Raw genomic sequence first — 12,157 nt, 5'->3', positions numbered from 1 at the left:
ATGTTCAGGGCCAGGAACAAACAGGCAATGTTAAATAAGCAGCTGACACTTGCGTCTGCCCCTATAGAAATTGTCAGCAGACACAAGATTCTTGGCGTAACTTTTTCTAATGATATGACCTGGACATTCCATGTGCAATCTGTAGCGAAATCGTTATCATCTGCATCGGGTGCGCTAGCTAGATGTCGTCATTTTTTCCCAACAAAAGCCAAGCTGCAAATTTATCATGCCCTATTCGCTTCGGATGTCAATTACTGCACACTTGTTTGGTGCACGACTACAGATAAAAACATAAACGCAATTCATCTTTTGCAAAAGAAAGCACTGCGTAGTATTGCCAATGTCCCGTTTGCGCACACGACAAAGACGCTGTTTACAGGTTATAAGATAATACCCCCTCCGCGAACATACGTGTTTCGTCTGCTTTATTCTTTTTTGTTCTCAAACCAGAGCTTCAAATCATTTTTGCACTCCGTATCCACTCTAAGAAATCGGGGGAGTAGTTGAAGAGTCCAACAGTCATTGTACTCCTGCAAGCGTTGGCGCGCTCCCCTCGAAAGCTGCGGGGAGTTGGACGTAATGTTCGCTCCCATGAGGAGGAAGAGCAAAACTGACAGCGTACTCTTCTCGTGCGCGGCGGAGTGCAGCCCCAGTTCCGCTCCCGCACCAGTGAAGAGTAAAGCTGCACATCGTCTCCTCTCTCCAGTACGAAGAGTACAATTGCAATTTCATTCTTGTCAAGTGCGGGAGTAAGCATGGAGAGGCACTCCTACCATTTACGCACACCAACTCATCAGCGATGTTTTATTTGCATACGTATATATTATATAAAGCAGTTGTGTAAAAAGCCCCCGAGTACTTCCGCCGGGTATTCTAAACGTGCAAGAATATGAAATCATGTAACGATTGCTCGCAGCGTTCAGTGACATGAATGGAGCAAGCTTGACAAAACTAAAAAAACGCATGTCTCGATTTGGTTTTGTTTCTTTGTTTTGTTTTTTCTCTGTAATGGCTTAGTTATCGACATTTAAAAAGTTGTCAGACTATGCATCATAAAAGGTGCGCACCACGGAGGAAAGAATACTGCGCGCCGATTTCAGCGATTACGCCGATTACACCGAGGGCGTCCCAGCGGCGGGGGCGCGGCGGTGGACGCCGCGTCTCCGTAGCTCAGCCCGACGAATATACGGCGTACTACCACGGCGGATTTTCCGCCACGCGATCTCGCGTCTACGGTGAAAACCGACACAGGCGGTGCACCCGCAAGAACCGGGCGAGCGACGACTGATCGCGCCAGACCGTGATGTCCCGCCAGCGCGGAACACAGGGCTGCGCTTTGTAAACCATGTGCTACGCACGAAGTGGACTTTCAAACAGACGCTTCATCCAACATGGGAAGTTCGACCTGCCCTTATCGTCATGCTTGCTTGAACACAGTACGACGCGTGCTCGCATCGAATAGAGAAACTAGGTTTTGAGAATTAAAGGTATAATTATTGAGAAAAGTGAGGTTACAGTGGATCAGGACAGAAGAGCACGGGGAGAAAACGTCTCACGCGGTGCGCAGGCGTGGGGCGACTCTCCTCGGCGAACAGCACACACACGTGACACGCCCCAGGCAAGACTCCAAAGCTCTCACTCGTTGGTATAAACATCCGGCCGCGTTCGCTGCGACGGTGGCGGTTTCAGGTGTTTCGTGCTCCGGGCTTGGCCCCTCGGCAGGCTGCCGGTGTCTGTTTTCGTTTTCGCCTTCTCGGCGCCAGCATTCTCGGCGCGAGAATTATCCGAAGCTTCGGAGACGGCTTGCTCAACATGGGAAGTTTGACCTGCCCTTATCGTCATACTTGCTTGAACGCAGTGTGACGCGTGCTCGCTAACTGCTTGCATGCCTGTGCGTCAGCGTTAGATCACGAACACGTAAGCAAGCCGTATATTAGTTCGTTCGTGCGTGCCTGCATGCGTGGAACTAGTTTTCATTTCGGACGGACATCACAGCTGCGGCGGCGCAGAGGCCGATACCGGAACTATATGCACTGTGTAGCAATGCGCGCGCAAGCCGCCGGACCAGCCGGTGTGCAGTCGCTGCCTTTGCAGGCTTCGCGCCTTAAGCTTGGGATATTGGAATGACGACCATGGATTTATCTACCGGACGAAGAAATGCTGGCTGGAAGTGGAGGTAAGCCATTAGTTAACCTGGTATTCTTATCTTGTGTATTTAGCGAAGGAGAGTTGCTCTCTAGCTTCGGTCCGCGGAAGCGGCTAACCCTAATGTTTTCGTCACTCATTTTGACCGTTGCTTAGATTTGAAGGGCGGCTTTTGTACCCGTGTGCAAACAGCGTCGAGTCTTGCACCGTTTCAATCCCTTTGATTCGTGAAGTGTTGGTATCCTAGCCGAATGTTTTCGCAGGTAAGAAGCACGGTCGCGCGAGTAGTCGCAGCGCTACCCTGTATTCGTAACTCGGCGGCTAGGGTTAGAGTGGCTGCCGTGCAGTAGCTGTGGCTACCTGCGCGGCTCCAAAGAATTTCGTACAGCAGGCTGAGTGATAGGAGCGCGTCTAGCGCGTAGAAGTCACTAAAGTTACAATGATTTTAGTTACCGCCGCGCGTACTGCAGCAGACTGAAATCCTGTCCAGACAGGTTTTTTGCGTTTTGATTTGTACTCTTAGCTCGGCGGCTAGGGTTAGAGTGGCTGCCGTGCAGTAGCTGTGGCTACCTGCGCGACTCCAAAGAATTTCGTACAATCGGCTGAGTAATAGGAGCGCGTCTAGCGCGTGGCAGTCACTAAAATTACAATGATTTTAGTTACCGCCGCGCGTACTGCAGCAGACTGAAATCCTGTCCAGATAGGTTTCTTGCGTTTTGATTTGTGCTCTTAGCTCGGCGGCCAGGCGGCTAGGGTTAGAGTGGCTGCCGTGCAGTAGCTGTGGCGACCTGCGCGGCTCCAAAGAATTTCGTCCAATAGGCTGAGTGATAGTAGCGCGTCTAGCGCGTGGCAGTCACTAAAATTACAATAATTTTAGTGACCGCCGCGCGTACAGCAGCAGACTGAAATGCTGTCCTGACAGGGTTTAGGTTTTTTGCGTTTTGATTGAGGGCAGGATGGCCGGAGATGGGACTGTTAAGGGGTAACTACATGCGTCTAAGCCGATGAGCGACGCGAGAAAACTCACTCATTGGGTTCGGCAAACAGGTATTGTAGGCGACACAGACAAAATTTTTTTTACACAGGCCGCTGACGGCGGCAACTGCGGCAGGCGACGGGCCGTCGCCGTCGCGGGCTTATACCGGCCAGAAGCAGCCCACGAGCGAGCGGCAGCAACGACGACGAATGGCATTGGCAGGAATGCATTATTTTTTTTTCCGTTTGTCGCTGTCGCCCATAGTGTTTGTTGTACCCATTACGGTACTTTTTTCGCGTCGGTTGTCGCCGTCGCTGCGTGTGGTTTAATGTTCGAGCGTTCTGATCGTTCAATAACGAGCCTATTGGTTCTCATCAGGTGTTGCGATCTGCAGCGTGCATGCAACGAAGCGTACTCGAGAATGAAAAAAACAGTAGCTATATGCGCCATAGCAACTTTTACACGCTGTACTTGTGAACGTATAATGGGCCGTACGTTGCAGTCGGCTGAGGGCAAAATCCTATGCAAATTAATCAGGGATTATAACGTTACAAAAAGAGTTCTCTTTACTTAAATTTTGTTAAATGTTTTTATACCGGGAACGATAGCGGGGTAAACAATAGAAGCTACGGACACGTAAGCACTGATGGGTTTGGGGCGCATTGCGTAGTTAGACAGCTGTAGGGCGCGCTGTCTGACATGACATTGACCAAGTGGCACAATAAGCGTGGCTGCATCCAAGGTCACCGCACATTCGCATGTAGACTTGTGACTGCGCCAAGCAGTATTGCATTCCAATACGGGTTCAATGCGTTCACTCGGCGCAAAAACTAATCTATCACGTCGTCAAACTCGTCAATTTTTTTTTCATTGTTGAACTTATCTTTGCTGTCCCCCTCTTTCTTCCTATGCAGGAACCACGGGAAGACGGTACTAGCCCGAAGATTTTTTTTTTCCTGAGAGAGATCGAGATCCCCGAGGCGTCAGCAGGAGTGGCCGTCGCATTCAAGACACTTCTGCTCACATCCTTGGACATCGTGGATGAGTTCCCATTGCTGCTGTCTGTGTTTTCAAAGGGGAAGCGCACCTTCTTGCTTCTGTAGACGTTACTTCGGCTCAAGCACGGTGCCCTGGTCGGTACTGTTCTGAAGGCCGCCACCAACATTATGAAGCATTCAGCTAGAACGTGTTTGTTTTTAATAGCAAGTTATGCCTTTTTTAAATCTTACTAGCGCATCCTCATTTGAGAACCACCCGCCTAAAAAACCCAGTGGGAATGTTTCCGGTGGTTTCCTATTGTCCCACCAACATATATCTGTTGCAAAGTTCCCGTGTCAGTGGCTTTGTAGCTTTGTGTTGATTGCACCTTGTAATGCGCTAATAGTAATCCACGCTGAATAGTTTTAGTCCAAGATTTTTGTTTCGCAAAATTTATTTGTAAATGTTTTTGATGTGTCCTAAATAAGAGCTGGCTTTCCAGTCCATGTGAAGCACTCACTGATGTACTAAGGCCACTTTGTTTTATGTTAATACTGTTAACTATTTTCCCACTGCTGTATTTCTACTGACGTTTTCGTGCTAATGCCAGTACCTTTTTATTTGTGGGTGTTAATGTCATTTTTATTGTCTTAATTTAATGTTTGTATTTCAGTGTTATCAATTGCTTTGCTGCATTTTTATTTGTGAATTTTTCTTGGTTGTATCCTAAATAGGCGTTACGTCTCCTGTGTGCATGTGGAGTAAGAACCGTTTTTATGCTGTGATATTTTAATTCAAAATGAATTGCTTTTTGTGTGAAATTGCACAATGAACCGATTGTTGTGGTATTTTTTTGAAAAATAAAGTCTGACCTTGTTTTTTCTTTTCCATGTTTCAAAATGGCTTGTCCTGTTTTGTTTGCTTGTAACTGCCTATAGTACCATCGTGGGGATGGGGGGGGGGGGGGGGGGGGGGGGCTAGTAGCAGGCGGAGCGAAAACACGCTGTCTCGCGGGGAATAACAGAACGCTCTTGAGGCGTAACGAGATGCTTTACAAGAGAGAGTAGTAGTACCCGTCTGCAGTATCCGGGAACGCCGAAACCAATAGAGCTTATTCACGCCTAAAGGGAGTGACGGAACGCTGCCTTGTACATGGCATAGCAATTCCCACACAGGGTTCAAGTACTCCGCTTCGACAGCAGCAAGTAAATCCCACGAGGAGTGTTTCGCCTCTCGTTTGGCCGCCACGCGCTACTCCTCGGAAGAGTCGCCCAATGCTGCCAAAGAGAGTGAAATATGGGACAAAAGTTTTTACTCCTAGACAGAGTGCCCAGCACTCCTCGTCTTCTTAGAGTGTCTGGGTTATCCAAAAATGTTACGGATGTACGCACTAGATGCAATGACAACTCGCTTGTACCACGCCGACGCACTGACTATGTACTGCAATCACTCGCATACTCATTACCTGTTCTGCTTAATACGTGTGAAAAAAAAACGTGTTGATATTGGAAGTGTTACCGGAAACAACTGGTGGAATACTTTTTAGACGACTCGTTGTGAACAAATAATTTGTAGGCATGTTTTTTCCTGGTTGAGTGCAGAGTTTTAGGTATGAGCGTACGATTTTATGCTAGTTTTTTATCGCAAGTACTTTAGGTTGTAAATAGACCATTTTACGCAGTACTTTTTATTGTGAACATGCTGTCGTCCAATGGTCGTTAGGCACCCTCAAGCAGTACGCAACTGCTTTTCGCCTGATGTAACCCCAACCTTGTGTTGAAGCAAATAAACCTTTGATTGATTCTGATTTGAAGCTCCGCCATAAAGAGAATTGTACAGTTTTGTTGATGTGGAGGAAATACAAGATGGCAGAGCAATTATTGAACTGCCGTTGTCAATGAAATGCGATGTTGGTAGAAAAATAAACATATCAAGGATTGATAGTTGACTGAATAAAACACAGTGCCAGGCTCTGTCATCTTATTACACTTTGTACCAGTGCAAAGAAATGTAATGACACGCTAAAGTCCTGACCACGTACATATATGCCTATATGAGGCTTTTCCTACTGTTCCGCCATTTCCCGGCAGTGCTGTTCCGCCAGTGAAACAGCGGGACTGCCTCGATCGGCTCGCGGCAGGTTCCCGGCGAAGCTAGGTGTAGCGGCCACAGGGATCAGAAGTTGACGTAGCTCTTGTTTTCAGCTTTATGTGAACAAGAATGCCCTTATAACTGCAGGTTCCGCGCTTGCAGGCGACTTGAACCGCACCCCAGCCTGGCACGAAACAATTCGGGAGGTTCACGCCCCCACTCCCCCCCCCCCCCCCCCCCACCCCCTGGCCCCTGCTTCTAAGGACATAGGCTTGAAGAAGACGGAGGCGTTCAGCTTCCCTGAGGCCTCTTTGTCTTTTGGTAACTCGTCGAATTAAACCTATTGTTTGTATGGCGTGTTCTTCGAGCTGGCGTATGAAGTGAGTATTTCATCTGTTATGTGGAACGATGAACAATGAACAATGAACTTTATTGACATCATGCACATAGTACACAATGCCGGAGGCCGGCAGAAAAAGCCATCTCAAAGACAGATTGACGGAGCTGCGGGCCTCCGCTTTGGCACCAGCGTACAACAGTGTTCTAAAGAACAAAAAAAAAATATCGCATCCCTTGCGACATTGAAGAATGTAAAAAAAAACAGACGACAACAACAACAACAACAATAGGAGAAGGAAAAGGAAAAAAGAAAGAAAAAAATGTCTACTGACCAGATAAATCACTCAATACAGGACCAGAAGAAAAATGCGAGCCCAATATAGTCATGCCTAGCGTACAAACAATATACAACAGAAAATGTACACCGACGGATGTACTAAATCACTCAATACATATAGGGTACCTTCATAATACATGCATACAGATTTACATTACTCTATAATATATATAGAGTACACTATACATATAGAATTACACAAATCATTGAATACACGACCGAAAGGAAATATGAGCTGGTTATAAATCGCCGTGCCTAGCGTACACCGACATATTGCAAATATTTACATTGACACAATATAATATATTGTGGCAATGTAAATATTTGCAAGAAAGGTACGTATTGCATTGAAAGTGTTGCTTTCCAGCCAGTGGCGTAACTAGGTAGGATGACGCCAATGGCAGATATATTTTCGCGCCCCTCATAATAATAATAATAATAGTGAATATTATTAATTATTATTATTATTATTATTATTATCATTATGAAACTTTATTTCTGTTCCATAAACACAGATACAGATAAAGGAACCGCGGAAAAAAAGCTATCATAGACAGCTTGACGAGGCCGAACCCCTCTTTTTGCTCACACAGCAGCATCGCGACAAAAGAAAACACACAGTTATAAAGGCAACCGAAAAAAGTAGCAATAAAATCTAACAATGAACCTTTTTTTATGCACGTAATACCCGTTATTTTTAACAGGTATAAAAAGAACAGTTCAACAAGAAATCAAATGAGAGACATAGAAAGGTTAACACATTCTAGTACACATGACACGTAATTGACGCGTAGAACATTTATAGGTATCAAAATCGGCGCCCTCAAATACATTTAAAAGAGAAGGCAGGGTATATTGTATGCGGTCTTTCCCAGTGTTTAAACGGGCTGTAGGGACCGCCCAATGTTCCTTATTCCTGAAAGGGTAACTGATTTCTTTCTGTTGCAACCGGGCCAAATTACGCATGTAGTTTATGTTTCTCTTGGTTTCTATTTTGAATCGGTTACTCAAACGATAATTGTACAAGTTGAAGATTTTGATCACACCACTTTTAAGAAAGAGGTCTCTGGTTGGCTCCCTATCATCGTCATCATCATCATCATCATCATCAGCCTATCTACGCCCACTGCAGGGCAAAGGCCTCTCCCATTATTCTCCAATTATCTCGGTCCTGTGCCAACTGTGACCAATTTATCCCCGCCAACTTCTTGATCTAATCTGCCCATCTGACTTTCTGCCGCCCCCTGCAACGCTTGCCTTCTCTAGGGATCCACTCTGTTACCCTAAATGACCCGCGGTTATGTTGCCTTCGCATTACATGCCCTGCCCACGTCCATTTCTTTTTCTTAATCTCTACTAATATGTCCTTAACACGTGTTTGCTCCCTGACCCACTCCGCTATCTTCTCGTCCCTTAACGTTACACCTATCATTTTCCGCTCCATTGCACGCTGAGTCGTTCTCAATTTAAGTTGAACCCTGTTAGTGAGCCTCCAGGTTTCTGCCCCGTAGATAAGTACCGGTAAGATGCAGCTGTCATACACTTTCTTCTTCAGCGACAATGGTAGGCTGCTGTTCATTATCTGATAATGTCTGCCATATGCACCCGACCCCATTCTTATCCTTGTAATTATCTCTGCCTCATGGTTGGGATCTGGGGTCACAACTTGGCCTAAGTAGATATATTCGCTTACCACTTCCACTGCCTCGCCACCTATCTCAAACCGCTGTGCTGTCCTGAGGTTATTGATCATTACTTTAGTTTTCTGCATATTAATTTTCAGGCCCTCGGTTCTACTCTGTTCGTCCAGTGCGGAAAGCATGCTTTGCAATTTTCCCCCCGAGTTTCATTTCATTTCATTTCATTTATTGCATCCTTAAAGGCCCGAGGGCATTACATAAGGGGGGGCAACAAATACGCTGTGAGGGTGCACAATTCAATATGAACAAGTTATTATAAACAATACAGTTCTAAATACGCATATGGTAGTTTGGTCAAGAAGGACAACAAAAACGAATCAAACAACAAACAAAAGAAACACTTTGACTGGGAATTAGAGTACAAACAACTTGGCAAAAAAAATTATACATACAGTACGCTGGTAGGATATATCTACAGCCACGGGTTATTGCGTGGAATCAAAGTGGGATTCCAATTTTGCGCGGAATGATGTGCGGTCATGTGTGGCAACAATGCTGTCGGGGAGGTGATTCCAAAGTGTAATTGCTTGGGGGAAAAAGGAGTCGTTCATTGCGGATGTACGGCCGTTGATTCGTGCAATAGGATTAGAATGGTTAATGCGAGAAGAAGTTCTGTTAGGGGGCTGTAGAAGTTCGTGTCTTGATTTCGGGTGGAAAAAGAAACTGTGCAGGAGGCATAAGCGTGAGATGAGGCGGCGTGACGCGAGAGATGGCAGTTCGATTGATTGTTTTAGGGCGGTGACGGTGATATCTCTGGAGAACTGTGAGGTTATAAAGCGGGCTACGCGGTTTTGGACTGATTCTAGTTCGTTAGCGAGATATGCCTGGGATGGATTCCAAATGGACGACGCGTATTCGAGCTTTGGGCGTACGTATGTTAAGTATGCTAGTTTTTTTAACGTCAGGAGATGCAGATTTTAGATTACGGCGCAGAAAGCCAAGCGTGCGTAGAGCGTCTGAGCAGATGGACTGCACGTGCGGCGCAAATGAAAGAGATGGGTACATGAGCACACCGAGATACTTGTATGAGGAAGCCGAATCGAGAGGAAGCGAATTGATAAAGTAGGTATGATGAACAGTGGCGCGCTTACGGGAAAATGACATCGATTTGCATTTGGTTAGGTTTAACGGCATTGATGAGTCTTGGCACCATAGCGCAACTGTGTCGAGGTCTTGTTGTAGTTTAGTACTGTTTTCAATATTGTGAATGGGGGAGTATATGACACAGTCGTCTGCAAATAGTCGTAGTTTTGTTTCAATATTTGTTGGCAGCTCGTTTATAAATATTAAAAATAGAAGAGGTGATAAGCCTGCGCCCTGAGGGACGCCTGATGATACGTTAGTTAAAGAGGAGTTATGATTATTGGCAGAGGTGAATTGTTTACGGTTAGGGAGGAAGTGTTCAACCCAGGAGACAATATTCGGTGCAATGCCAAGTGAATGAAGTTTGATAAGTAATAGATTATGTGGTACGCGATCAAAAGCTTTGGAAAAATCGAGGAATATGGCATCAATCTGAAGGTTATCATCCATGCTTTTTAGTAGGTCGTGGGTAAACTCGGCCAATTGGGTCTCGCATGAGAAGTGCTTTCGGAAACCGTGCTGGTGGTTATAGAAGAAATTTATTGATTCAAGGTGAGTCGCGATGTGAGAAGATATAATGTGTTCCAGTAATTTAGAAGGAATACTAGTCAGGGAAATCGGGCGGTAGTTTGCTGGATTAGTTCGCTCTCCTGTTTTAAAGATCGCCACTATTCGGCCTATCTTCCAATCGTCTGGAATTTCGCTTGTTTCAATGGACTGCATGAAGATGAGGCAAACAATCTGACTAACCATTGTGACGGTGTTAACTAAAAGTTTGGGGGTTATTTGGTCACATCCTGGCGCTGAAGATATCTTAAGACCAGTGATTAGTTTAACGATTCCTTCAGGGTTAAATGCTATTTCGGGGGATACAGTGCCGGGGGAACAGGTAGGTAGTCGTGTGGACTGTGCAATGTTAGGGGCAGAAAATACAGATGAAAAGTAGTCATTTAAGGCGGTGGCAACGTTTTTTGTGTCCATTGGTTCCCCGTCTGGGTCTAGAAGATCTATGTTAGTACTTTGATTTTTGTGAGAGAGCATGCGCCAGAATTTAGTAGGATTTGAGCGGAGGATAGATAATAGGTCACAAGAAAAATATTTATCTTTGGCTTTTTGTAGTTCCTTAATATATTTTTTGGCGCACAGGTGATATTTTTCCCATGCTAAAGGGTTATTGCATTGACTGGCGGTCCTGTAAAGACGTTTTTTTCGATTTAAGAGACTTTTCAATTGTTTGTTGAACCAGTGATTATTGGAATCCGATTTTACGCGGATGGTTGGAATATACTGTTTTTCTAAGTTTAGTATCGTGTTTTTGAATATCTGCCAGTTGGCGTTTACTGAACGGGTTTGATATGATCCGCGAAAACTGTCAAGAAAGGAACCAAGTTTGTCATTGATAGCGTCAAAATTTCGTCGTTTGTAATCAGTTATGAATTTTTCAGTTGGCGACTTTATAATCAGAGGTAGAGATATGCAGTTGTGGATAAGGTTATGGTCGCTGAACCCAGGGAGTACTGTTGTGCGCTTTATGTCATCCGGGCTTGATGTTAGAAGAAGATCTAAAGTGTTATCGCCTCTTGTGGGGCATGTTATAGCTTGGTGTAGGTTAAAATCTAGCGTCAGATCGAGGAATTGCTTGGATACGTTAGACGGAGATGCACTAGGGGTTGAGAGTAAAGGCCAGTTTATTTGAGGGAAATTAAAATCACCGAAAAGAAAAATAGGGGCTTCCGGAAACTTGTCTTTAATCCGGGTGAGTGAATTTGAAAGGAGGGTGGAAAAGCCAGGTTCAGAGTCAGGCGGCCGGTAACAGATGCCAAAAATTGCCTTTGGGGCAACGTTTGAGACTCGCACCCAGGTTTGTTCTAATGTGTCGTCATGAGTGATAAGAGAAGATGATAGATTGTTTCTAATAGCCATGAACACGCCTCCACCCCGACGATTAGTGCGATCATGGCGATATAAAGTAAAGCTCTTGTTAGGCGCGAAGATTTCGTGGTCGAGTACGCCTTCGTGTAACCACGTTTCCGTAAGAACGACAATGTCGGCTTCTACATCTTCGATAAAACTGTGTAGTCTGTCGAGTTTAGGCAGCACGCTTCGTATATTAGTGAAGGCAACATTTATATTTAGCGTTGATGATCGGATTGGTCGAGGGTTAGAGGTACAATGGACAGAGGGGCGTCATTCGGTGGTTTTATTGCTCACACCTGATGATTCATCAGCTATGGCATGCATAGTCTGTTTTTTGTTGATTTCTACAATTTTGTCGCCATTCTGGTCGTACATGTAGCACTTTTTGTCCACGTGAAGTCTGTCGAGACTCAGTTTAAATGCACATTTTTGGGGGCGGATGAACTGCAACAGCTTTGACCGCGCAATGCGGGTGGCAGCTGCGAAGTCCTCCCTAATGGCGAAGTCTGTGTCTTTAAGCATGCGACCGCAGCTCAAAATGCGTTCCTTCGTTTTGTAGTGGGCTAGTTTAACAATGATAGGTCGAGTTTT

At 45.4% G+C, this 12,157-nt stretch overlaps 1 long non-coding RNA gene across 1 annotated transcript; it reads left to right on the top strand.

The window, feature by feature from the left end:
* The first annotated feature begins 482 nt into the window (after positions 1-482).
* On the top strand, positions 483-4,449 carry LOC144152135 (uncharacterized). Its single transcript, XR_013319073.1, has 2 exons — positions 483-2,176; positions 4,036-4,449. It is a non-coding gene; the product is annotated as an uncharacterized LOC144152135 (long non-coding RNA).
* Positions 4,450-12,157: the final 7,708 nt, after the last annotated feature.

The sequence above is a fragment of the Haemaphysalis longicornis genome, unplaced genomic scaffold, assembly GCF_048455015.1.
Source record: "Haemaphysalis longicornis isolate Haplotype H1 unplaced genomic scaffold, Haemaphysalis longicornis Haplotype H1 scaffold_9, whole genome shotgun sequence".
Lineage (NCBI taxonomy): Eukaryota > Metazoa > Arthropoda > Arachnida > Ixodida > Ixodidae > Haemaphysalis > Haemaphysalis longicornis.
The sequence above is the reverse complement of the archived record's forward strand: the minus strand, read 5'-3'. Positions and strand labels throughout refer to the sequence as shown.